Here is a 23,144-nt window from a genome sequence, read left to right as displayed (position 1 = left end):
ATAACAATGGCTTTATGATCACTGTGCTGCCATTTCACCTTTAAAAGATTGGTAATAGCACAACATTACGCATAATTATACTCTGTGGTCACCTAGTCTTGGAAAAGCCGCGGAAAAGGTCTCTCTGTGTTAAAATTACAGGTTTTACAATAAACTTGTGCATTTGTGTGCAGTGTATTAACTGAGGAATTTAAATTTGTAGGTTTAGCTTTCTGTCGTTGTTGAGTAGCAAATGCATGTAGAAAAGCCGCGGAGACACCATCACGTGTTTCTCAATGCAAGCAATGAATAGCCAGGTCTTTCACTGGGAAGGAACAACCACGGGAAGGGCAGCATCCAATAGAGGAAAACCACCTATGCCAAAACATGGTATCCATCCACAGACAGGGATGGGGGCAGTGTTCTGGATCACTGCGTTGAGAAACACGTGATGGTGTCTCCGCGGTGTTGGATGTTTTGATCTCCCCGAGGTCATTCATCCTTATGTTTATAGTTGTTGAGTAGCAGACTGCCCTGACTATATATGTATCCCTGCTCCTGGGTCATGTCTCTAAATACCAGGAAAATAACTAGAGAATTTTTAACAACTGGATTTGAGCTAAGTTCTAATCACAGAGCTCAGTATTATTGAGTAGTGGAGAATTACTTTGTGTTCTATTACTACTATCTAAAATTATGCAAAAGTTTTTGACAGATGGTCAGATTTTAGTGCATGGCCCTGATCCTCAAAAATAGTCACCTACTCAAAATGATGCGTTGACAGAAACGGACAAAGCACGGCCGATTTCCATTCTTGCATTTTAGTTTTTTCCTCCCCTTCTTCCAAGAAGCATAACTTTTTTATTTTTCTATCCATATATCTATAAAAGGATTTGTTGTTTTTTGGGGGGGAGGCGTGTTATACTTTTGAATGACACGATTTATTGTACTACATACTGAAAAACTGGGAACAAATTCCAAGTGCAGTGAAATTGCAAAAAAAAAAAATGCAGTTCTGACATTGCTTGTAGGGAATTTATTTTTACGGTGTACCTTGTTTGGTGAAAAGGACATGGCAGTATAATTCTGCTCATCAGTACGATTACAGTGATGCCAAACTTGTCCAGTTTTTTTAAATTATTTTATTAATGAAAAAAAAACTGAAATGTGTGAAAAAAAAAATTAAGATTGTGTCGCCATTTTCTGGGACCCGTAATGTTTTCATTTTTTGGTCAATGGAGCTGAGTGAGGGATTATTTTTTGCTAGACAAGACAACATTTTTCTTGATACTATTTTAGGATAGAAGCAACATTTTTATAGCTTCTTGCAGCATTTTTTTTTTGCTGTATTGTGGCAACAGAAAAAAACACAACTTTGGCTGTTTATGAAGTCTACCGATTGGGTTAATTATTTTTATATTTTGATAGATCGGACTTTTCTGGATGTGGCAATACCAGATATGTGTATTTTTTTGTTATTATCTATATTTTTAATGTGGATGTCGCAAACTTTTATGCTGTTTCTTTCATTTTTTTTTCTTTACTGTATTGTTAGTCCCCTTAAGGGACTTCAACTTGCAATTATCTGATCACATCTGCTATATACAGTAACACCACTATATTGTTGCATATAGTAAAAATCACAGTTTCCTTTGAAGCTCGACCACAGACGCCCATGCCAATGCGCTGTTAATGCTGCTGTCAGAGTTTGACAGCGGCATTTTACAGGTTAACAGTCGCATGGGGAGCTAAGGTTGATGCATAGAGTTTGGTAGTTATAGTTCAGGATTGAGACACAAAGCTTGGTAGTTACAGTTCAGGATTGAGGCACAGAGCTTGGTAGTTACAGTTCGGGATTGAGGCACAGAACTTGGTAGTTACAGTTCAGGATTGAGGCACAGAGATTGGTAGTTACAGTTCAGGATTAAGGCATAGAGCTTGGTAGTTATAGTTCAGGATTGAGGCACAAAGCTTGGTAGTTACAGTTCAGGATTGAGGCACAGAGATTGGTAGTTACAGTTCGGGATTGAGGCACAGAGCTTGGTAGTTACAGTTCGGGATTGAGGCACAGAGCTTGGTAGTTATAGTTCAGGATTGAGGCACAGAGATTGGTAGTTACAGTTCAGGATTGAGGCACAGAGCTTGGTAGTTATAGTGCAGGATTGAGGCACAGAGCTTGGTAGTTACAGTTCAGGATTGGGGCATAGGGCTTGGTAGTTACAGTTCAGAATTGAGGCACAGAGATTGGTAGTTACAGTTCAGGATTGAGGCACAGAGTCTGGTAGTTATAGTTCAGGTTTGAGGCACAGAGCATGACATTAATAGTTCCAGATTAGGAAACTTTTGTGGTTAAGATCAAGATATATTTTACTGTAAAAATTTTCTGCCACCAATAGACACATCACAACAATTTTGTATTCGAGGCTATGTACTTGACACACCTTACAGTTTATCACACTTGGTACAGTCCACAGTTTCTCACTAAGAACAGTCCAGTTTTACTCACTGGTGCAGGACACAGTTGTAACACATTATGCAGGTCATGGCAGAACTCAAAGATGCAGGGTATTATTATTATTATTTATTGTTATAGCGCCATTTATTCCATGGCGCTTTACATGTGAGGAGGGGTATGCATAATAAAAACAAGTACAATATTCCTAGACAATACAAGTCATAACTGGTACAGGAGGAGAGAGGACCCTGCCCGCGAAGGCTCACAATCTACAAGGGATGGGTGAGAATACAGTAGGTGAGGATAGAGCTGGTCATGCAGCGGTGTGGTTGATCGGTGGTTACTGCAGGTTGTAGGCTTGTCGGAAGAGGTGGGTCTTCAGGCTCTTTTTGAAGGTTTCGATGGTAGGCGAGAGTCTGATGTGTTGTGGTAGAGGGTTCCAGAGTAGGGGTGATACGCGAGAGAAATCTTGTATACGATTGTGGGAAGAGGAGATAAGAGGGGAGTAGAGAAGGAGATCTTGTGAGGATCGGAGGTTGCGTGTAGGTAAGTACCGGGAGACGAGGTCACAGATGTATGGAGGAGACAGGTTGTGGATGGCTTTGTATGTCATGGTTAGGGTTTTGTACTGGAGTCTCTGGGCAATGGGGAGCCAGTGAAGGGATTGACAGAGGGGAGAGGCCGGGGAATAGCGGGGGATAGGTGGATTAGTCGGGCAGCAGAGTTTAGAATAGATTGGAGGGGTGCGAGAGTGTTACAGGGGAGGCCACAGAGCAGGAGGTTGCAGTAGTCAAGGCGAGAGATGATGAGGGCATGGACTAGGGTTTTTGCAGATTCTTGGTTTAGGAATGTACGGATTCGTGAAATATTTTTGAGTTGAAGCCGGCAGGAAGTGGAAAGGGCTTGGATATGTGGTTTGAAGGAGAGATCAGCGTCAAGGATTACCCCGAGGCAGCGAGCTTGTGGGACTGGGGAGAGTGGGCAGCCATGCACTGTAATGGATAGGTTCGTTGGGGGGGTCATGTGAGATGGGGGAAAGATGATGAATTCTGTTTTGTCCATGTTAAGTTTCAGAAATCTAGCGGAGAAGGATGAAATAGTGGACAGACATTGAGGGATTCTGGTTAGCAGGGAGGTGATATCTGGTCCAGAGATGTAGATCTGTGTGTCATCAGCATACAGGTGATACTGGAAGCCATGAGATTCTATGAGCTGTCCCAGCCCAAAGGGGTACCATCTTTCCTCTTTGTCTCATGCCACAAAAGAGCCTAATGTATAGGCCACAGCAGGGTTGGACTGGGGTGCCTAAGGCCCATCAGTGAAATTTACTTTAGGGGCCCACACTATAGCTACAATATACTGTTTTATTATTGGTTCATGTTTCGGCCTCACTCACTAAAACGTGTGCCTTTTAGCAAACTATGCAATGTGGAAAAGAATTGAATTATATCAAAGTGTTTCTTGTTAAGCAACTTATTCATTGATTCATTGTAGTTGATAACAGTGGATGGTAGATGCAATTAAAGCATTGACAGGAGACAGATGCAGTTGACGCATTGGCTGGAGGCAGATGCAGTTGAAGCATTGGCGGGAGGCGGATGTAGATGAAGCATTGGTGGGAGGTGGATGTAGATGAAGCATTGGTGGGAGGCGGATGTAGATGAAGCATTGGCGGGAGGCGGATGCAGTTGAAGCATTGGCGGGAGGCAGATGCAGTTGAAGCATTGGCGGGAGGCGAATGTAGATGAAGCATTGGTGGGAAGTGGATGCATTTGAAGCATTGGTGGGAGGCAGATGTAGATGAAGCATTGGCTGGAGGCAGATGCAGTTGAAGCATTGGCGGGAGGCAGATGCAGTTGAAGCATTGGCGGGAGGCAGATGCAGTTGAAGCATTGATGGGAGGCAGATGCAGTTGACGCATTGGCAGGAGGCAGCTGCAATTGAAGCATTGACAGGAGGCAGATGCAGTTGAATGTTTAGCGGGAGGCGGATGCAGTTGAAGCATTGCCAGGAGGCGGATGCAGTTGAAGCATTGGCGGGAGGCAGATGCAGTTGAAGCATTGGCGGGAGGCAGATGCAGTTGAAGCATTGGCGGGAAGCGGATGCAGTTGAAGCAATGGTGGAAGGCGGATGCAGTTGAAGCATTGGCGGGAGGCGGATGCAGTTGAAGCATTGGTGGGAGGCGGATGCAGTTGAAGCATTGGTGGGAGTTGGATGCAGTTGAAGCATTGGCGGGAGGCGAATGCAGTTGAAGCATTGGTGGGAGTTGGATGCAGTTGAAGCATTGGAGGGAGTCGGATGTAGATGAAGCATTGGTGGGAGGGGGATGCAGTTGAAGCATTGGCGGGAGTCGAATGCAGTTGAAGCATTGGTGGGAGGTGGATGCAGTTGAAGCATTGGTGGGATGCCGCAAAAAAATGCGATTTGCCATTTAATTTCTCTCTCCTCTGATGTGATTGCACATCAGAGGACAGAGAAATGGGGTCCGCGATCAACCCCTGATACTCACTCGTCTCCCCCGGTGCTCCTCGTGGTTCCACATGGGCGCCGCCATCTTCTTCCTGCAAAAAAAATGGCGGATCTTTGAGACCCCAAAGAACATGATCTGGGTCGGTTTTTACCGACCTCTGTTTTGCACAAAATAATAAAATAAAATCCGGCGTGTCATTCTCTGTCTTCTAATGTGATCAGTGATCACACATCAAAGGACAGAGAAATAGTCATACTTACCGGTGTCCCTTCCTCCGGTAAGAAAATGGCGGGCGCATGCGCAGTGCACCCGCCGTGATCTCCCGGCAGGCAGAGGGAGATTCTTCCTCATTTCATTTTGGTCACTGTGATAGATCCTATCACAGTGATCAAAATAAAAAAAATAGTAAATAACCCCCCCCTTTATCACCCCCTTAGTTAGGAAAAAATAATAAAATAAGTGTAAAAATGTATGTATTTCCATTTTCCAATTAGGGCTAGGGTCGGGGCTAGGGTTGGGGCTAAAGTTAGGGTTAGGGTTGGGGCTAAAATTAGGGTTAGGGTTGGGGCTAAAGTTAGGGTTATGGCTAGGGTTGGGGCTAAAGTTAGGGTTAGAGTTGGCATTAGGGTTAGGGTTGGCATTAGGGTTAGGGTTGGCATTAGAGTTACGTTTGGGATTAGGGTTAGGGTTGGGATAAGGGTTAGGGGTGTATTGGGATTAGGGTGAGGTTTGAGGTTAGGGTTGAGATTAGGATTAGGGGTGTGCTGTGCTTAGGGTTTTGATTAGGGTTCGGGTTAGGGTTGGGATTAGGGTTAAGGGTGTTTTGGGGTTAGGGTTGTGATTATTGTTATAGATAGGGTTGGGATTAGGATTATGGATCGGGTTGGGATTAGGGTTAGGGATGTGTTGGGGTTAGGGTTGGAGTTAGAATTGGGGGGTTTCCACATCAGGGGGTCTCCAAACGCGACAGCCAATTTTGTGCTCAAAAAGTCAAATGGTGCTCCCTCCTTTCTGAGCTCTGCCGTGCACCCAAACAGTGGTTTACCCCCACATATGGGGCATCAGCATACTAAGTATTAATTGGACAACAACTTTTGGGGTCCAGTTTCTCCTGTTACCCTTGCAAAATTTAAAAAATTGGGGGCTAAAAAATTATTTTTGTTTTCACGGCCCTGCGTCAAACTTCTGTGAAGCACTTGGGGGTTCAAAATGCTCACCACATATCTAGATAAGTTCCTTGGGGGGTCTAGTTTCCAAAATGGGGTCACTGTAGGGGGGTTTCTACTGTTTAGGTACATCAGGGGCTCTGAAAATGCAACATGACGCCAGCAGACCATTCTATCAAAGTCTGCAATTTAAAACGTCACTACTTCCCTTTCGAGCCCCAATGTGTGCCAAAACAGTGGTCCCCCCCACACATGGGGTATCAGTGTACTCAGGAAAAATTGGACAACAACTTTTGGGGTCCAATTTCTCCTGTTACCCTTGGGAAAATAAAAAATTGGGAACTAAAAAAAAAAACATTTTTGTGGGAAAAAATATTTTTTATTTTGACGACTGCATTATAAACTTCTGTGAATCACTTAGGCATTCCAAGTGCTCACCACACATCTAGACAAGTTCCTCTGGGGGGTCTAGTTTCCAAAATGGGGTCACTTGTGGGGGGTTGCTATTGTTTAGGTACATCAGGGGCTCTGCAAACGCAACATAACGCCCGCAGACCATTCTATCAAAGTCAGCATTCCAAAACAGCGCTCCTTCCCTTCCGAGCTCTGCCATGCACCCAAACAGTGCCCCCCCACACATATGGGGTATCAGCGTACTCAGCATAAATTGCACAATAAATTTTGGGGTCCAATTTCTCCTGTTACCCTTGTGAAAGTAAAAATTTGGGGGTGAAAAGATAATTTTTCTGGAAAAAATATGATTTTTTATTTTCATGGCTCTACATTATAAACTTCTGTGAAGCAGTTGGTAGTTCATAGTGCTCACCACACATCTAGATAAGCTCTTTGGGGAGTCTAGTTTCCAAAATGGGGTCACTTGTGGGGGGTTTCTACTGTTTATATAAATCAGGAGCTCTGCAAATGCAACATGACGCCCGCAGACCATTCCATCAAAGTCTGCATTTTAAAATGTCACTACTTCCCTTCCGAGCCCCGATGTGTGCCCACACAGTGCTCCCCTCCTCCACATATGGGGTATCAGCGTACTCAGTACAAACTGGACAACAAATTTTGGGGTTCAATTACTCCTGTTACCCTTGAGAAAATAAAAGATTACGAGCTAAAAAATCATTTTTGAGGAAAAAAATGATTTTTTATTTTCACAGCTCTACGTTATAAATTTCTGTGAAACACTTGGGGGTTCAAAGAGCTCACAACATATCTAGATAAGTTCCTTAATGGGTCTAGTTTCCAAAATGGGGTCACTTGTGGGGTGTTTCTACTGTTTAGATACATCAGGGGCTCTCCAAACGCGACATGGCGTCCGATCTCAATTCCAGCCAATTCTGCGTTGAAAAAGTGAAATGGAACTCCTTCTCTTCCAAGCTCTGCCATGCTCCCAAACTGTGGTTTACACCCACATATGGGGTATCGGCGTACTCAGGACAAATTGCACATTGGTCTAATTTCTCCTGTTACCCTTGTGAAAATAAGAATTTGTGGGCGAAAAGATCATTTTTGTGTAAAAAATGCGATGTTTTTATTTTCACGGCTCTACGTTATAAACTTCTGTGAAGCACTTGTGGGTTCAAAGTGCTCACCACACATCTAGATAAGTTCCTTAAGGGGTCTAGTTTCCAAAATGGTGTCACTTGTGGGGGGTTTCCACTGTTTAGGCACATCAGGGGCTCTCCAAACGCGACATGGCGTCCGATCTCAATTCCAGCAAATTCTACATTGAAAAAGTAAAACGGCACTCCTTCTCTTCCAAGCCCTGCCGTGCGCCCAAACAGTGGTTTACCCCCACATATGGGGTATCGGCATATTCAGGAGAAATTGCACAACAAATTTTGTTGTTTATTTTCTCTTCTTACACTTGGGAAAATAAAAAAATTGGTACTGAAGTAAAATATTTGCAAAAAAAAGTTAAATGTTCATTTTTTCCTTTCACATTGTTTCAGTTCCTGTGAAGCACGTAAAGGGTTAATAAACTTCTTGAATGTGGTTTTGAGCACATTGAGGGGTGTATTTTTTAGAATGGTGTCAAATTTGGGTATTTTCTGTCGTATACACCCCTCAAAGTGACTTTAAATGTGAGATGGTCCCTAAAAAAATGGTTTTGTAAATTTTGTTGTAAAAATTAGAAATCGCTGGTCAACTTTTAACCCTCATAACTTCCTAACAAAAAAAATTTGCTTCCAAAATTGTGCTGATGTAAAGTAGACATGTGGTAAATGTTAGTTATTAACTATTTTGTGTGACATATCTTTCTGATTTAAGGGCATAAAAATTCAAAGTTTGAAAATTGCAAAATGTTAAAATTTTTTGCCACATTTCTATTTTTTACATAAATAATCGCAAGTAATATCAAAGAATTGTTACCAATAACATGTACAATATGTCACGAAAAAATATCTCAGAATCAGCGGGATCCGTTAAAGCGTTCCTGAGTTATAACCTCATAAAGTGACAGTGGTCAGAATTGTAAAAATTAGCTCGGTCATTAAGTACCAAATTGGCTCTGTCACTAAGGGGTTAAAGACTAGTTAGCTGGCTTAATGAAAAGCATTGGCTACAGGCAGAATATGAAATGTTATTCTCCTTTCCGCCAGTTGCTTCCTGTGATAGGTCGGTGCAAGGAGGGAGACATTTCAGTCCCTGTTATCTACCAAGTGTTCGTCCTATAATAACGTCCCAGTACCCTGATTGTGACATCAGAACTAAGCCAGAACAACGCCTTATTGAATCCATCTCACCCACCTGAACCCGGTGATGCATTTTATACCCCATGAGACCATGTGAGGCCCAGTCAGCATCCGAAAACTTGGACTAATGACTGATGTGAGGAAAGTGAAGGACAGGACAGTGAGCTGCATTGCCAAGAGAGGTGAGGAATGGGCGTAGGGCAGTGAGTATACTCTTTTATCATTTTTACCCCTTCCTGGCCCAGCGTTTAATATGATTTGGGATGTGGAGAGGCTTTAGAGCATAATAAATGTCTTTCTTTGAACAGATTTTATTTGGAAGTAATTTTGAGAGATTCTGCTATTGCCTCCCAATCAGTTATCAACAACATTTCCCTTAAGAGTGTGCTTACAGAGATAGCTGTCAATCACTGAGTAGGACCACCCTCTCGACTCCTAATCCCAGGGAAACAGATATATATATATATATATATATATATATATATATATATATATATACACACACATATACAAAATAAATATATATACATAATAGCTGTATATAACAATATACTAGGAAAATAATCAACACAGAATTTAGGACAGAAAACAAAATTATAATAAAACAGTGAAAAATGGAAAAACGATTGCATGTTCTCGTGGAACTAGATTAGATGTTACTATTTCAATAGTTTTATATATATATATATATATATATATATATATATACACATATATATATATATATATATATATATATATATATATATGTATATATATACTGTATATATATCAGTCTATTTGGAGTGCGGTAAGTCTATTCATATATCATTGTGATTTCAAAGAGGAAGCCTGAATAAGACTGTTCTGGCAGCGTACCAGTCTCGCTGCAGGGTAATGTACTTTAACCTGTTTTCCTCTGCCAACAAATCTACCGTACCACTCTGCTCTTTGTTGTGCTGTAATCTGCCCTTTAGTTCACATGCAGTTCAGGTTTGCTTAAATTAATTTCCCTTCTGCTCCCCTGGGAATGTTCCCGGTCTTATCAGTTCTATGTGGTTTTGAGCTTATTTACTTGCTACTGTATCTACTTATCCGTATTACAAAGATGCGCTGTGCATGAGCGCACCAGGAAAAGAGCTTGTACGTAGAGTAAAGCTTGTTACATAAGGCGTTTACATGCATGGGCCACCGGGTAAAAAAGCACATTCATCTGTGAAAGAGTTTTAATTTGCATTTATTGAAGAACTCACAATTTCATCTAATGCATTACGTTAATATTGACAATCCACGCTATGGGACTAAAGGAATTTGAGTCTGCCTTGCCAAGGGGAAGAACCAAATTACTTATTTAATTGCTCTGTGAATTTTCTATGTATAATTTTGCCTAAAAGAAAAATATTCTAGTAAACTGGACCACCACTCAAAATATCAGAGACCCAGCACAGTAAAAATGTCAGAAATGCCTTCCAAGTTCTCCTATACGTAATCTATAATACACATGTAGAGGAAATCTAAAGGTAAGGTATTAGGGACACAGTGGGCAACAAAAGTAGTGATCTTTGGCTACAGAGGTAAGATTGCCTGTCATGACTCAGATGTCGGGTAACCCACGACCAGGAGCTCCTTCCCTGTCCTTACCACTAGGGGGCGCCCTAGCTCACCCTATTCCCTGGGATACTTCTGAAGGTGAAGGTGCCAGGGCTACCACCCTTGCCTTATCTCCTGAGACAGCCCTCCATCTGTTCTCTTGCCCCACCCCAGGGAAGAGGGGCGCTACTGTGCACCACAGTACACCAACCCGTCAAACAAGGCTACACAAACAAGGGGTAACTGAAAATACCAGGCGTACAAATATTCACTCACATATAAGAGAGGAATGCACTGGGTAAAGGTGGATGGGGGAAAAACCAAAGTAGGAGAAGGAAGGGAATCATCACACTTACAAACCACGCAACAGTTACAGATAACTCCTCCAAAACTCCTTCTCATATGAACACCTCTCCTCCTAAGCTATGCAGCAAATGCTAGCTCTGACATGGGTTTGAATCAGGACCAGATTATAAAGAGGATGGAAGTGGCTAACTGAGCTCAGCTGAGAGCTCCGAATTTCCAACATGGCTGATTAACCCCTGTTCTGCCAAAAAAAATGTAACAACATTAAATAAAAGGAGAAGTGCTTCTTCTCAGTGCAGGAGTAGGAGCAATCAGACGCTGCGGTCTCCTGGCTCATCTCTGTTGCGGTAACCCTCTGACATTGGCTCTGTGACTGTCCCTGAGTGACTGCCCTGACAAAGAGTGTACCCCTGAAAAGAAGGAAGACCTGGGGAGGGAGGGAGAGTGTATGCTGCCAGTAGAACCTAGTCCAGGTGAGCAGAGCTGAACGAAAGAGCAAGTGCATATCACGGGAAGTAGCTGCAACAGCCAAAACCAGGTGGAAAAGACTGAAGCCAAGAAAAAAAAGACCATACTGAGAATAAGGAGAAATACACTGCAGAGATCCCCCATCCTTTACATGGTTATCATAGGTCCCTTGTAGAAAGTTGGTACCATCCTGTTACTTACTTAAAAGGGTGTTTAATTTTCTGAAAAAATCCCTGTACTTTACTCACCCTTCTTTGGTTCAGCACTGAGTCTCTGCTACTGCTCCCTGTGTTTTTTTGATGCAACACTGAATCCTGTTGACAGTACCACTAACTCAACTCCACGGCTCTGAGTGAGTTGATGACATGGGCCGCTTAGAACCACAGAGTTCATTGATTGGCTGCAGTGCTGTCAACATGACGTCAGCACTGCAGGCAATAGCAGATGGAATGCCCAAAAGGGCCGTGGGGTACTCGGTACCAGGTCTGATACTTTAAGGGGGATGTCACGGGGGCGGCGACCCGGTCCATAGGCCTGGGTGCCCATGTTAAAGGAAAAGTCTTTAAAGGGGATTTGAATAAAGTTTGTGTTCGTAACGCCACCTGTGGTATTCAGTCAGTGGGGGCAGATGCTGCTTAAAGGGGTTCTCTGGGGTGATGTTATGGCAGCTAAGATGGTATAACTTCCCACAGGTGAAGTTGGGTCCCCAGAGCTCCCGGCATGTAGATGGAGATGGGTAGTGTATAAAGAAACGGAGGACACAGGTTTGCAGTCTCTTTACCTGGTTTACTGAAGACTTCAGGCTGCCACAGTCCAGGTTCCCGGATTACAGGTACAGGCAGGGTCCGGCCAGCTTGGAATCGAGTTCAGATTCCCCTTTACCAGGTGGAGTTGAAAGCCTTCCTACTAGCGCTGTGGTGTAGTCCCTTGCTACCTGTTGCTTTTGTCAAGGTCCTCACAGTTCTCTCTCCTCCATAAAGGTGGGACACTAACCCGTATGACAGGTGGCTCGAGACTTTTCATAGGGTCTTTACCATGACCCTGACTCTATGCGCCACTGTGTCTCCTGGGTAGTGTTGAGCGATACCGTCCGATACTTGAAAGTATCGGTATCGGAAAGTATCGGCCGATACCGGCAAAATATCGGATCCAATCCGATACCGATACCCGATACCAATACAAGTCAATGGGACTCAAGTATCGGACGGTATCCCTGATGGTTCCCAGGGTCTGAAGGAGAGGAAACTCTCCTTCAGGCCCTGGGAACCATATAAATGTGTAAAAGAAAGAATTAAAATAAAAAATATCGCTATACTCACCTGTCCGACGCAGCCGGGACTTCAGCGAGGGAACCGGCAGCGTTGTTTGTTTAAAAATCGCGCTATTACTTGGTTACGTGAATTCCCGGCTTGTGATTGGTCAGGTCGGCCATGTTGCCGGGACGCGGACCAATCACAGCAAGCCGTGACGAAATTACGTCACGGCTTGCTGTGATTGGTCCGCGTCCCGGCAATATGGCCGCCCTGACCAATCACAAGCCGGGACGTCACGGGAGGCTGGACACGCGCTCATTTTAAAATGGGCGCGTGTCCAGCCTCCCGTGACGTCACGGCTTGTGATTGGTTGCGCCGCGATCAACCAATCACAAGCCGGGAGGCTGGACGCGCTCATTTTGAAATGGGCGCGTGTCCAGCCTCCCGTGACGTCACGGCTTGTGATTGGTTGCGCCGCGATCAACCAATCACAAGCCGGGAGGCTGGACGCGCTCATTTTGAAATGGGCGCGTGTCCAGCCTCCCGTGACGTCACGGCTTGTGATTGGTTGCGCCGCGATCAACCAATCACAAGCCGGGAGGCTGGACGCGCTCATTTTGAAATGGGCGCGTGTCCAGCCTCCCGGCTTGTGATTGGTTGACCGCGACGCAACCAATCACAAGCCGTGACGTCACGGGAGGCTGGACACGCGCCCTTTTTAAAATGAGCGCGTTTCCAGCCTCCCGTGACGTCACGGCTTGTGATTGGTTAATGGCGGCCATGTTGCCGGGACGCGGACCAATCACAGCAAGCCGTGACGTATTTTCGTCACGGCTTGCTGTGATTGGTCCGCGGCCCGGCAACATGGCCGCCCTGACCAATCACAAGCCGGGACTTCGCGTAACCATGTAAAAGCGGGAATTTTAAACAAACAACGCTGCCGGTTCCTGCGCTGAGGTCCCGGCTGCGTCGGACAGGTGAGTATAGCGATATTTTTTATTTTAATTCTCTATTTTACACATTTTAACATTAATGTTGTTCCGATACCCGATACCCGATACCACAAGAGTATCGGAATCCCGGTATCGGAATTCCGATACAGCAAGTATCGGCCGATACCCGATACTTGCAGCATCGGAATGCTCAACACTACTCCTGGGTATTAGGGCAGACAGGTGACATGTAGTCCGGCTGTCCTGCCGGTTTCTGCTGTGCCTCCTAGAGTCCGACACAACCTCAGTCTTACGGCTACCGGAATCTGCGATCTGCAGGGAGGTAGCCCAATCGCAGCTGTCCTCCCCAGTTGTCACTCTCCTGTGCTTCACTCTCCTGCACGCTCACTACAAGCTGTTCTTCCTTCTGCGTTATCTTTGCCCAGGAGCTGTAGCACCCTCTTGGCTGCAAGGCCCCTTCAGTCCTTCCTTCTCTGCCTCTCTGACAGGAACTCCCTAACTTTCCTTCCAGACCAGAATATATATATAGGGGAGCCACCCATAAGCCGGATCAGAGCTCCCCCTTTTGGCCTGGAGTGTGAACATGTTGCATGTTTGTGGTTACCTGATAAAAGAGATCCTCCCTTGCCTCCAAGCGTGACATTACTCTCCCCATGAGGAAAGCAATGCCACTGTAACAACCAGTACCCTGGGGTGTTACACTTCCCCCCTTGTTAAATCCAGTACTCCCGGACTGGGAAAAGAAGAAACAACAGTAACAGGTGAAATGAAAGACATACAAAAATTTTAAAATGCATGTAAACAGGTTAAACTAGGGCTTCCCTTTATGGGAGGAATTGATTCTTAAACATTGCAGGAACATATATACATAATATAAACAACTTTCAAAAATATAAAACTTTTCTATAACATACTATGAAATGGCAACTACCCTTTACGGGTATACTATCTTTAGGACTCTCTTCCATCAAAGTGCAAAAACATTAGCTTTACTTTCAGCTTTACTTTCAGTTTACAAACTCTCATTATAATTCTCAACACTATCTGCATACTTTAAATATCTCGCATATAAAACACTATTTACTTCCCTTACAGGGTAATTTCTCTGACTGCATTAAACACTATCACTTCTAAAAAGTGCAACAAGTTTTAACATTCATGTAACAGTGCAATCAATATTCAAATCAATAACATTTTGAACAGCAGCAACAATGTGGGGGGACCCGTTCGTAAACCACCATCCTACGTCTTAGGCGGGCTACAAGGCGTAACATCCAGACCTTGTCTTCGGCCACGCCAAACGGGTTTTTCTTCGGTCTGTAAACCAATCAATTTTTAAGGTAAACATTAGCAACTGTTTCTTTAAAGGTTCCACGTAAAACCAGTAGAAAGCTCCTGAAGAGGTGCCAACTATGTACAATGGAAAGTTTGTGGACCATTCACCCTCCATGGCCTCAGTGTCTTTAAACAATTAAATAAACTGTTAACGGAAACCTGGTCAGGTTTATCAAACTTTTAAACTTTTAACTATCCACAGTCAGGTTTTCTTTCATGACTAATTTACTGCTTCCATGGGCACATTTGAACATTATAGTCTCCTTGCCGGGAGTTTAGACATATAACATGTACGACATACAGCTGGTCAGTACCCAGTATGGGAGTCTGGGTGCTCTTTGAATGCAGTTCTGCTGTAGTTTGTGTAGCCTTGGAACACATGGTGGTTAGTTCTTTGCTGGGTGCAGGGGTTACCTTGCCAGGTAATGATGCTGGGAGCTTAGGTGTGGTTACTGGTGGTGACTCTGGGTCACTTGCGGGTGACCTGGGTCCTTCTCCTTTTGGTTTGCATTTGTGGACATGCAGCGCATACCACCCATTTTCTCCCCAGTGCCTGGTGTAAGTGACACGGTCTCCTGGGTAGAGGTCCCTGTCTGGGTATCCCTCTAATAGGTGGAGTTCTACATCACACCTGGTGACGAATACCCCAAGCTGCATGCCAGGTTCTTTAATAAAGCCCCAGCCAGATTTGATGTGAAACGCTACTACAGTCCCATGTCTCCGTGGGCCCCTGTCCTCATGATTTATCCTCCTGGCCTGAGCTTTAGCCTGTAAATTCCTTTCTTTAGCGGCCCTGCATCAGAGTTCCCGCTCCCTGTCCTCCTGTTCCTGTTTGAGCGCCTGCTGTTGGCAGTACTCGTTCTGGCTGATAACCTCCAGACATTCTCCCTCAGCCTGGGCTTCCCCGGGGAACCCCATCAAGTTGGTGCTGGAGTGCTCCTACAGGAAGGTCACCCATTGTCCGTGTGCTTCCTGGACCTCTCTCGTTGGCTGCAATGGGGCTTCGGAGGTATGCACGATCTCCCAAGGCTGCTCCCAATCAATCAATCTGCACACCCAGCCGGGAGGTAGGGGTGGCAGAGCATCTACGGGCCCTATCAGGGTGTCCTTGGCTATGGGGGCAGGGTGGGTCTTCTTACCTGCCACTGCATTGTCTCTGGTGCCGGACTCCTCCACTGAAGGCTGGGATCCCAGAAGCTGGCTCCGCTGCTGCTCCCACACTTTTGAGCCTGCGCGGAACCAGGACTGCCGGAGCTGACATCACAGCTCTTCCACTTCTGCTCCAAGAACCTCTGGGTTCATTGCTGACGGCAGGTCTTCTTCTTCCTCCCATTGGCTGGGGCAGCTTCCTGTTTTTTCCCCCTCCTCTTGTGGGTGGTTCCTTCTCTCCTCATCCCCACCATCCGAGACTAGGAGGCGGACTTCTCTAACTGACATACAGATCTCTAGGACATAATAATACTGATGAGGGGCGGCCATAACTTTCACGCCATTCCTCCAGGCTCTGCCCACGATAACACGCCCCACTCCTCCTGCACGCCACATGGTGCTGTAATGGCAGCAATTTTGGTGGTAATTTACAGTTCATAGTCCCACAGTTAAACACAGTCTCTTAGGCACATATGACCCGATTTTTCTGGTCGGTCTACTCTGTTCGTGATGCCAAAAATGTAACGCCCACCAGGGCCGTGGGGTACTCAGTACCGGGTCCGGTACTTAAAGGGGGATGTTACGGTGGCGGCGACCCCGTCCATGGCTCTGAGCAGCCATGTAAAAGGGATTGTTTATGAATAAAGTTTGTGTTCGTGACACCACCTGTGGTATTTGGTCAGAGGGGACCGAAGCTGCTTAAAAGGGTCCTCTGGGGTGATGTTATGGCAGCTAAGATGGTATAACTTCCCACAGGTGAAGTTGGGTCCCCAGGGCTCCCGGTGTGTAGATGGAGATGGTGGGTAGTGTATAAAAAAACGGAAGACACAGGTTTGCAGTCTCTTTACCTGGTTTACTGAAGACTTCAGGCTGCCACAGTCCAGGGTCCCGGATTACAGGTACAGGCAGGGTCTGGCTGGCTTGGAAGCGAGTTCAGATTCCCCTTTACCAGGTGGAGTTGAAAGCCTTCCTACTAGCGCTGTGGTGTAGTCCCTTGCTGCCTGTGGCTTCTGTCAAGGTCCTCACAGTTCTCTCTGTCCACTGTAAAGGTGGGACACTAACCCGTATGACAGATGGCTCAAGCCTTTTTACAGGGTCTCTACCATGACCCGGGCTTTATGCCCCACTGTGTCTCTTGGGTATTAGGGCGGACAGGTGACATGTAGTCCAGCTGTCCTGCCGGTTTCTGCTATGCCTCCTAGAGTCCAAGACAACCTCGGTCTTCTGGCTACCGCTATCCCATAGGGGTGGAGCCACATATTCATCACTGTAATGAGCGGTATTACGTGACCGCTCATACAGGAGAAGCTGCGGCGCTGAGAGGACGTATCGAGGGAGCCGGGTGATTATTTTATTTCCGGTGGGCAGGCGCACAGGGGGTGGGAGGGGGGTGGAGACAAAGATCTTTATTTCAACCGCAAAAAAAAAAAAAGATTTTTAATTTCTTCTCTCCAGCGAACGCTGCTGGAGAGAAGAAATGAATGACGGCTTCAGCACCCAAAGCAGGGAACAGCGCTTACTGTAGCGCTGTCTCCTGCACGGTCCGTCTGGTACCCAGTCGCCACACGGGCGGCACATGGCTGCCGCACGTGTGCCACACTGATGTGCCACGTGAGCACACGGACACACGGACACGGATAACTTCAGTACCGATTTTTCCGGTACCGGAATTATATGGACGTGTGGGACAGGCCTAAGGCCGGAGACACACTGCTGCAAGATGCGGCCGAGTCTCGCTGGTTAAAAGCAAGCTGTGGCACCGGCACTCCGGAGCGGAGCGTGCAGCTCCATGTATTGCTATGCAGCTGCACGCTCTGCTCCGGAGTGCAGGTGCCACAGCTTGCTTTTAACCAGCGAGACTCGGCCGCATCTCGCAGCAGTGTGTCTCCGGCATAAGAGTTAAAAAAAAAAGTGGGTGGAGGGTACAGGGGTTTTCTGAAACGTAAAGCCCCATTAACTTACTTCTAACTTGAATACTCAAGTTGTTTTCCTATTCATTTAGTTCCAGTTTTGTTCCATTTCTGTATCTACAATAATACTTTTACTACAGTTTTGTTGAATCACTTCACATGTATCTACAGCACATTCCATCTCCCCATCATTTTTTCTGCAATATTTTAAAATCAAGTGGAGATTTAATCTTTGTTCATACATTGTGTTTTTGTAGGGTTTTCTTACAGAGTTTTTTATGCAAAGTAAAAGCTGCTTTTTACAGTACAAGCAAAAGCTATGAGACTTCAGAAATCTGATGCACACTATTTTTCCTGACTGAATTTGAGAACTCCAGCGTTTAAGAAATCTACAAAACGTCAATTCTTTAAGCGTTTTTGCAGCATTTTTTCACCCATTCAAAGCAATGACAAAGTAGAAAAACGCTGCAAAAAACACAATGACTATTTTGTGGGGTTTTTGCTCTATTTTTGTTGAATAAAACTAACTTTATTAAAAATGTACTGTAAGCAAAGCACAAAGGTAACCCACACGCAAAAATACTGTAATAAGTGTGAAAAAAAGCTGTGAAAACACTGAAAAACAGGCTTTGGAAGGCAGCATTTTACCTGTAAGGCTATGTTCACACTAGGCATTTTTTCAGCATTTTTATATGCGTCTTTGTTGAAAATTTTCAGTTGCATGTTATAGTACTAGCGAAGTCTATGAGAGTTGAGAAATCTCAGGCACACAGCTTAGTTTTTCTGTCATCAGAATTTTGTACTTTGCATGTTTTTTTTGAACAACAGAGGATGTCACATCTTTCAGCATTGTTTTTCAGCATTTTTCACATATTGAAAGTAATGGGTGGTGAAAAAACTTTGAAAATCTGCACTGAAAAGCGCAGGTATCAGGTTTTGCAGCGTTTTTCGTGCCAAAACCTGATTAATTAGAATGAGGGGGGGTTTTTGCACTAAAGTTTATCAGCATTCACAAGAGACCAAGGTAGCATGAAAATAGCGTAGTAAACACACAATAAAAACCAAGCAAAGCCTGCTTTTTCTGCAGCATTTTTTCTTGCCAGGAGAGCAGGTTTTGCAGAAGAAAAAAAAAATGTTGAAAAAACGCCTGGTGTGAACATAGCCCAAGACAGCAAGTTTTGGCTACAGAAAAAAATGCTGCAAAATAGATGCATGAGAATATAGCCTTGAGTAGACTTCTAATCTAAGTTTGGTACTTTGGTGGAGTTGTCACCATTGTTAGGATTTATTTTTTATGTGCTTATATTGATTTACTTTATTATTTCCTGTGTCTGCTTTTACTTGCCATTTTTTCTTTTTTTCTTGATGTTGTTATTGCCTTTTCTTTTGATTTTTGTGCACAGTCTGTGATGTGATGCTATGCCACTCAGCGCTCTCCATTCACACAGGCCTTCTCTCTATTTGCTTTTCTTTTCGACGTTAACCTGCTGGCTGTCAGGTCTTTTGTATCCACATTTCCCTTTTCTATTTCTTGGCGCCTTAGCTGGTTGCCCAACCTGTCTTTACTGTAATGGAAAGTCCATGATAGATGATGTCATTTTTGGGATTGTCCATGATATACATGTAAACTGTATGCCGTGCAGCAAACATCACAGACAAGCCATAAATTGCCCTTTCATTAAGGGAAAACTAAATACCCAATTTTCTACAAGCTGCAATATTTTTTTTCAAATTCCAGAAGTAAAGAAAATGGGCTCAATCACTTTTTCTATGGCTAGGGTAACGCAAATGTATTTTCTCTCATCCGGGAAAATCGGTCCACTAATATTAATCAATACTCTGATCAGAGTTAGATCGGAGTGTCATCAAAGTCCAATGTGATTCACTAATGCAAATCGTACATGCTGCTATTTTTTTTCTCAGACAGGCTCAGTCCGAGGAAAGAAATCGGACATGTGAACGGCGCCATAGAATAACATTGGTCAACACTTGGACCCAAAATACATTTGTCTGCACAAGCCCTTTGGCTCACAATTCAGAGGTGATACTTAAAGGCTTTGTACACTACTCGGACAACCCCATATCAATTGCTATATCCCTCAGTGTAAAATAAAATCAGCCAAAACTCACCTCATTTAGGGGGTTGTACTATTCAATCGCATACCGTAGGGGGCGCAACAGGCTCATTTGTCCTGGTGACAAATTCTTTGGGTGGTGCACATAATCCCCTCTACTATTTCTCTATGCCTCAACTGTCATATTACCCAGTGGTGGGGTATCTTATTTTTTGGAGAACGCTCTGGAGCCATGAGTGCTCACCTGGTGGCCATCAACCTGCATGGGTAAAGCAGCCAGCAGCTGCTTTGTCTTCCTAGGTTGCTTCCACCAGTTCCTGTGTCTTATGTAGAGCACATCAGTCAAGATAAATTTGTTGGGCTACTTTCACATTTCTGTTGGTAGTCACCAGTCACAAAGCGTCGGCGCGACGTACCGACGGAAGTGTGTGCTTTCACATTTCCATCTGCAGTCCCGGGCAGGAAAGAGATAGAGAGTGAGATTTCCCGCCGGGCATGCGCAGACAGAAAAACAGGATGCAACGCACAGAAAAACGTTCCCTTGAACGTTTTTTCCAGACGATGGTCCGCCAAAATCTGACGCAACCAGTGCACGATGGACGCAACGTGTGGCCATACGTCGCAATCCGTCGGCAATACAAGTCTATGGAAAAAAACGCATCCTGTGGGCAAATTTGCAGGATGCGTTTTTTCCCCAAACGACGCATTGTGACGGATACAAAACAACGTAAGTGTGAAAGTAGCCTTAGGGTACTTTCACACTAGCGTTTTTTCCAATACGTCGCAATGCGTCGTTTTGGCGAAAAAACGCATCCTGCAAAGTTGTCTGCAGGATGCGTTTTTTCCCCATTGACTAACATTAGCGACGCTTTGCGACGCATTGACACACGTCGCAACCGTCGTGCGATGGTTGCGTCGTGTTGTGGCGGACTGTCGACAGCAAAAAACGTTGCTTGCAACGTTTTTTACTGCGTCGAGAATGTCTTTTCCGACCGCGCATGCGCAGCCGGAACTCCGCCCAGTCCTCCCCACACCTCACAATGGGGCAGCGGATGCGCTGAAAATCAGCATCCGCTGCACCCGTTGTGCAGTGCAAACAACGCTAGCGTCGGTACGTCGGCCCGACGCACTGCAACTGGCCGAGTACGACGCTAGTGTGAAAGTAGCCTTAGCGACCAAGATGCCAATGCTCTGAATAAAATGAAGTCCGCTTTGTCATTTCAGTTGCTGCCTATGTAGAGTGCAGCAGTCGATAACAAACATATCTTCTCTGCTGCGCTCTGCGTAAACAGCGACTAAGATAACGGAGTCTGGGCAGCTAATGAATGAAGGCAGTATGGAATCATGCTCACTGTACATGTGCTGCACTGTGTTCTCCCACCTCTCCTCACTTTTCCTGAGAGGAGAGATCTAATATCCCAAATTGAAAACCCCAAACTAACATTATAATCCATTTTTATTTTTGTACACATTTGTTAACACAAACTAGGGTCAGGGTTATGACTGTGGTTATGGATAAAAAAAAATGTTATAAAAAAATATATACAACGCTTTTTGTTTTTTAGATTTTTGGTCTGATTCCAGTGAAAAAAAAATAAAAAAATTGAGAAGGCAAAGAGCACACTATGATTACATCAGTATTTTTTTCAAATACAATATATGTGAATTTTGAGATAATAGCAATGCCGTGCGCCTGGGTTTGAGCCTGTGTTTTGTCGTCACAGTGTTTATTGATTTAGTCTTTTTAGAACACTTAAAGAAATGAAACTTCTTTATAGAGGGTTAAAAAAAACATCTTTATTGTAAATAATTAAAAAATATATGTACATAAAACCAATATCAAAATAGATCAACACAAATGGGAGAAACAAATACAGGAAACAAAAAAGTGGTTACACTTGGGTAGTACACCATATAATACGCCATATTGCACGTTTCGCAATGGGTGGTAATTTACAATAAAGATGTTTTCGTTTTGGCTGTACTGTTAGTGGATTGAGAAATTTTGGTGTAGTTTAGTCTTTTTAGGGTAACTGGTGTTTTTATTTACTTATTTGTCTGCCCTATCATCTTTTGGGTGTGGCTATATATACAATGGGTACGGAAAGTATTCAGACCCCTTTCAATTTTTCACTTTGTTTCATTGCAGCCATTTGATAAATTCATAAAAGTTCATTTTTTTCACATTAACCCCTTCACCCCCAAGGGTGGTTTGCACGTTAATGACCAGGCCAATTTTTACAATTCTGACCACTGTCCCTTTATGAGGTTATAACTCTGGAACGCTTCAACGGATCTTGGCGATTCTGACACTGTTTTCTCGTGACATATTGTACTTCATGATAGTGATAAAATTTATTCGATATAATTTGCGTTTATTTGTGAAAAAAACGAATATTTGACGAAAATTTTGAAAATTTTGCAATTTTCCAACTTTGAATTTTTATGCCCTTAAATCACAGACATATGTCACGCAAAATACTTAATAAGTAACATTTCCCACATGTCTACTTTACATCAGCACAATTTTGGAACCAAAATTTTTTTTTGTGACGGAGTTATAAGGGTTAAAAGTTGACCAGCAATTTCTCATTTTTACAACACCATTTTTTTTAGGGACCACATCTCATTTGAAGTCATTTTGAGGGGTCTATATGATAGAAAATACCCAAGTGTAACACCATTCTAAAAACTGCACCCCTCAAGGTACTCAAAACCACTTTCAAGAAGTTTATTAACCCTTCAGGTGTTTCACAGAAATTTTTGGAATGTTTAAATAAAAATGAACATTTAACTTTTTTTCACAAAAAAATTATTTCAGCTCCAATTTGTTTTATTTTACCAAGGGTAACAGGAGAAAATAGACCCCAAAATTTGTTGTACAATTTGTCCTGAGTACGCTGATACCCCATATGTGGGGGTAAACCACTGTTTGGGCGCATGGCAGAGCTCGGAAGGAAAGGAGCGCCATTTGACTTTTCAATGCAAAATTGACTGGAATTAAGATGGGATGCCATGTTGCGTTTGGAGAGCCCCTGATGTGCCTAAACATTGAAACCCCCCACAAGTGACACCATTTTGGAAAGTAGACCCCTTAAGGATCTTATCTAGATGTGTTTTGAGCACTTTGACCCAACAAGTGCTTCACAGAAGTTTATAATGCAGAGCCGTAAAAATAAAAAATCATATTTTTTCACAAAAATGATCTTTTCGCCACCAATTTTTTATTTTCCCGAGGGTAAGAGAAGACATTGGACACCAAAAATTGTTGTGCAATTTATCCTGAGTACGCTGATACCCCATATGTGGGTGTAAACCATTGTTTGGGTGCAGGGCAGAGCTCGGAAGGGA

At 44.0% G+C, this 23,144-nt stretch overlaps 1 protein-coding gene across 1 annotated transcript in view; it reads left to right on the top strand.

Annotated features, from left to right (window-relative positions):
- The window catches only part of ZC3H12C (zinc finger CCCH-type containing 12C), a 188,344-nt gene that overhangs the window by 27,606 nt on the left and 137,594 nt on the right, over nt 1-23,144 (top strand). The window lies entirely within an intron of this gene.

Source organism: Ranitomeya variabilis, chromosome 3 (genome assembly GCF_051348905.1).
Source record: "Ranitomeya variabilis isolate aRanVar5 chromosome 3, aRanVar5.hap1, whole genome shotgun sequence".
Taxonomy (NCBI): Eukaryota; Metazoa; Chordata; class Amphibia; order Anura; family Dendrobatidae; genus Ranitomeya; species Ranitomeya variabilis.
The sequence above is the reverse complement of the archived record's forward strand: the minus strand, read 5'-3'. Positions and strand labels throughout refer to the sequence as shown.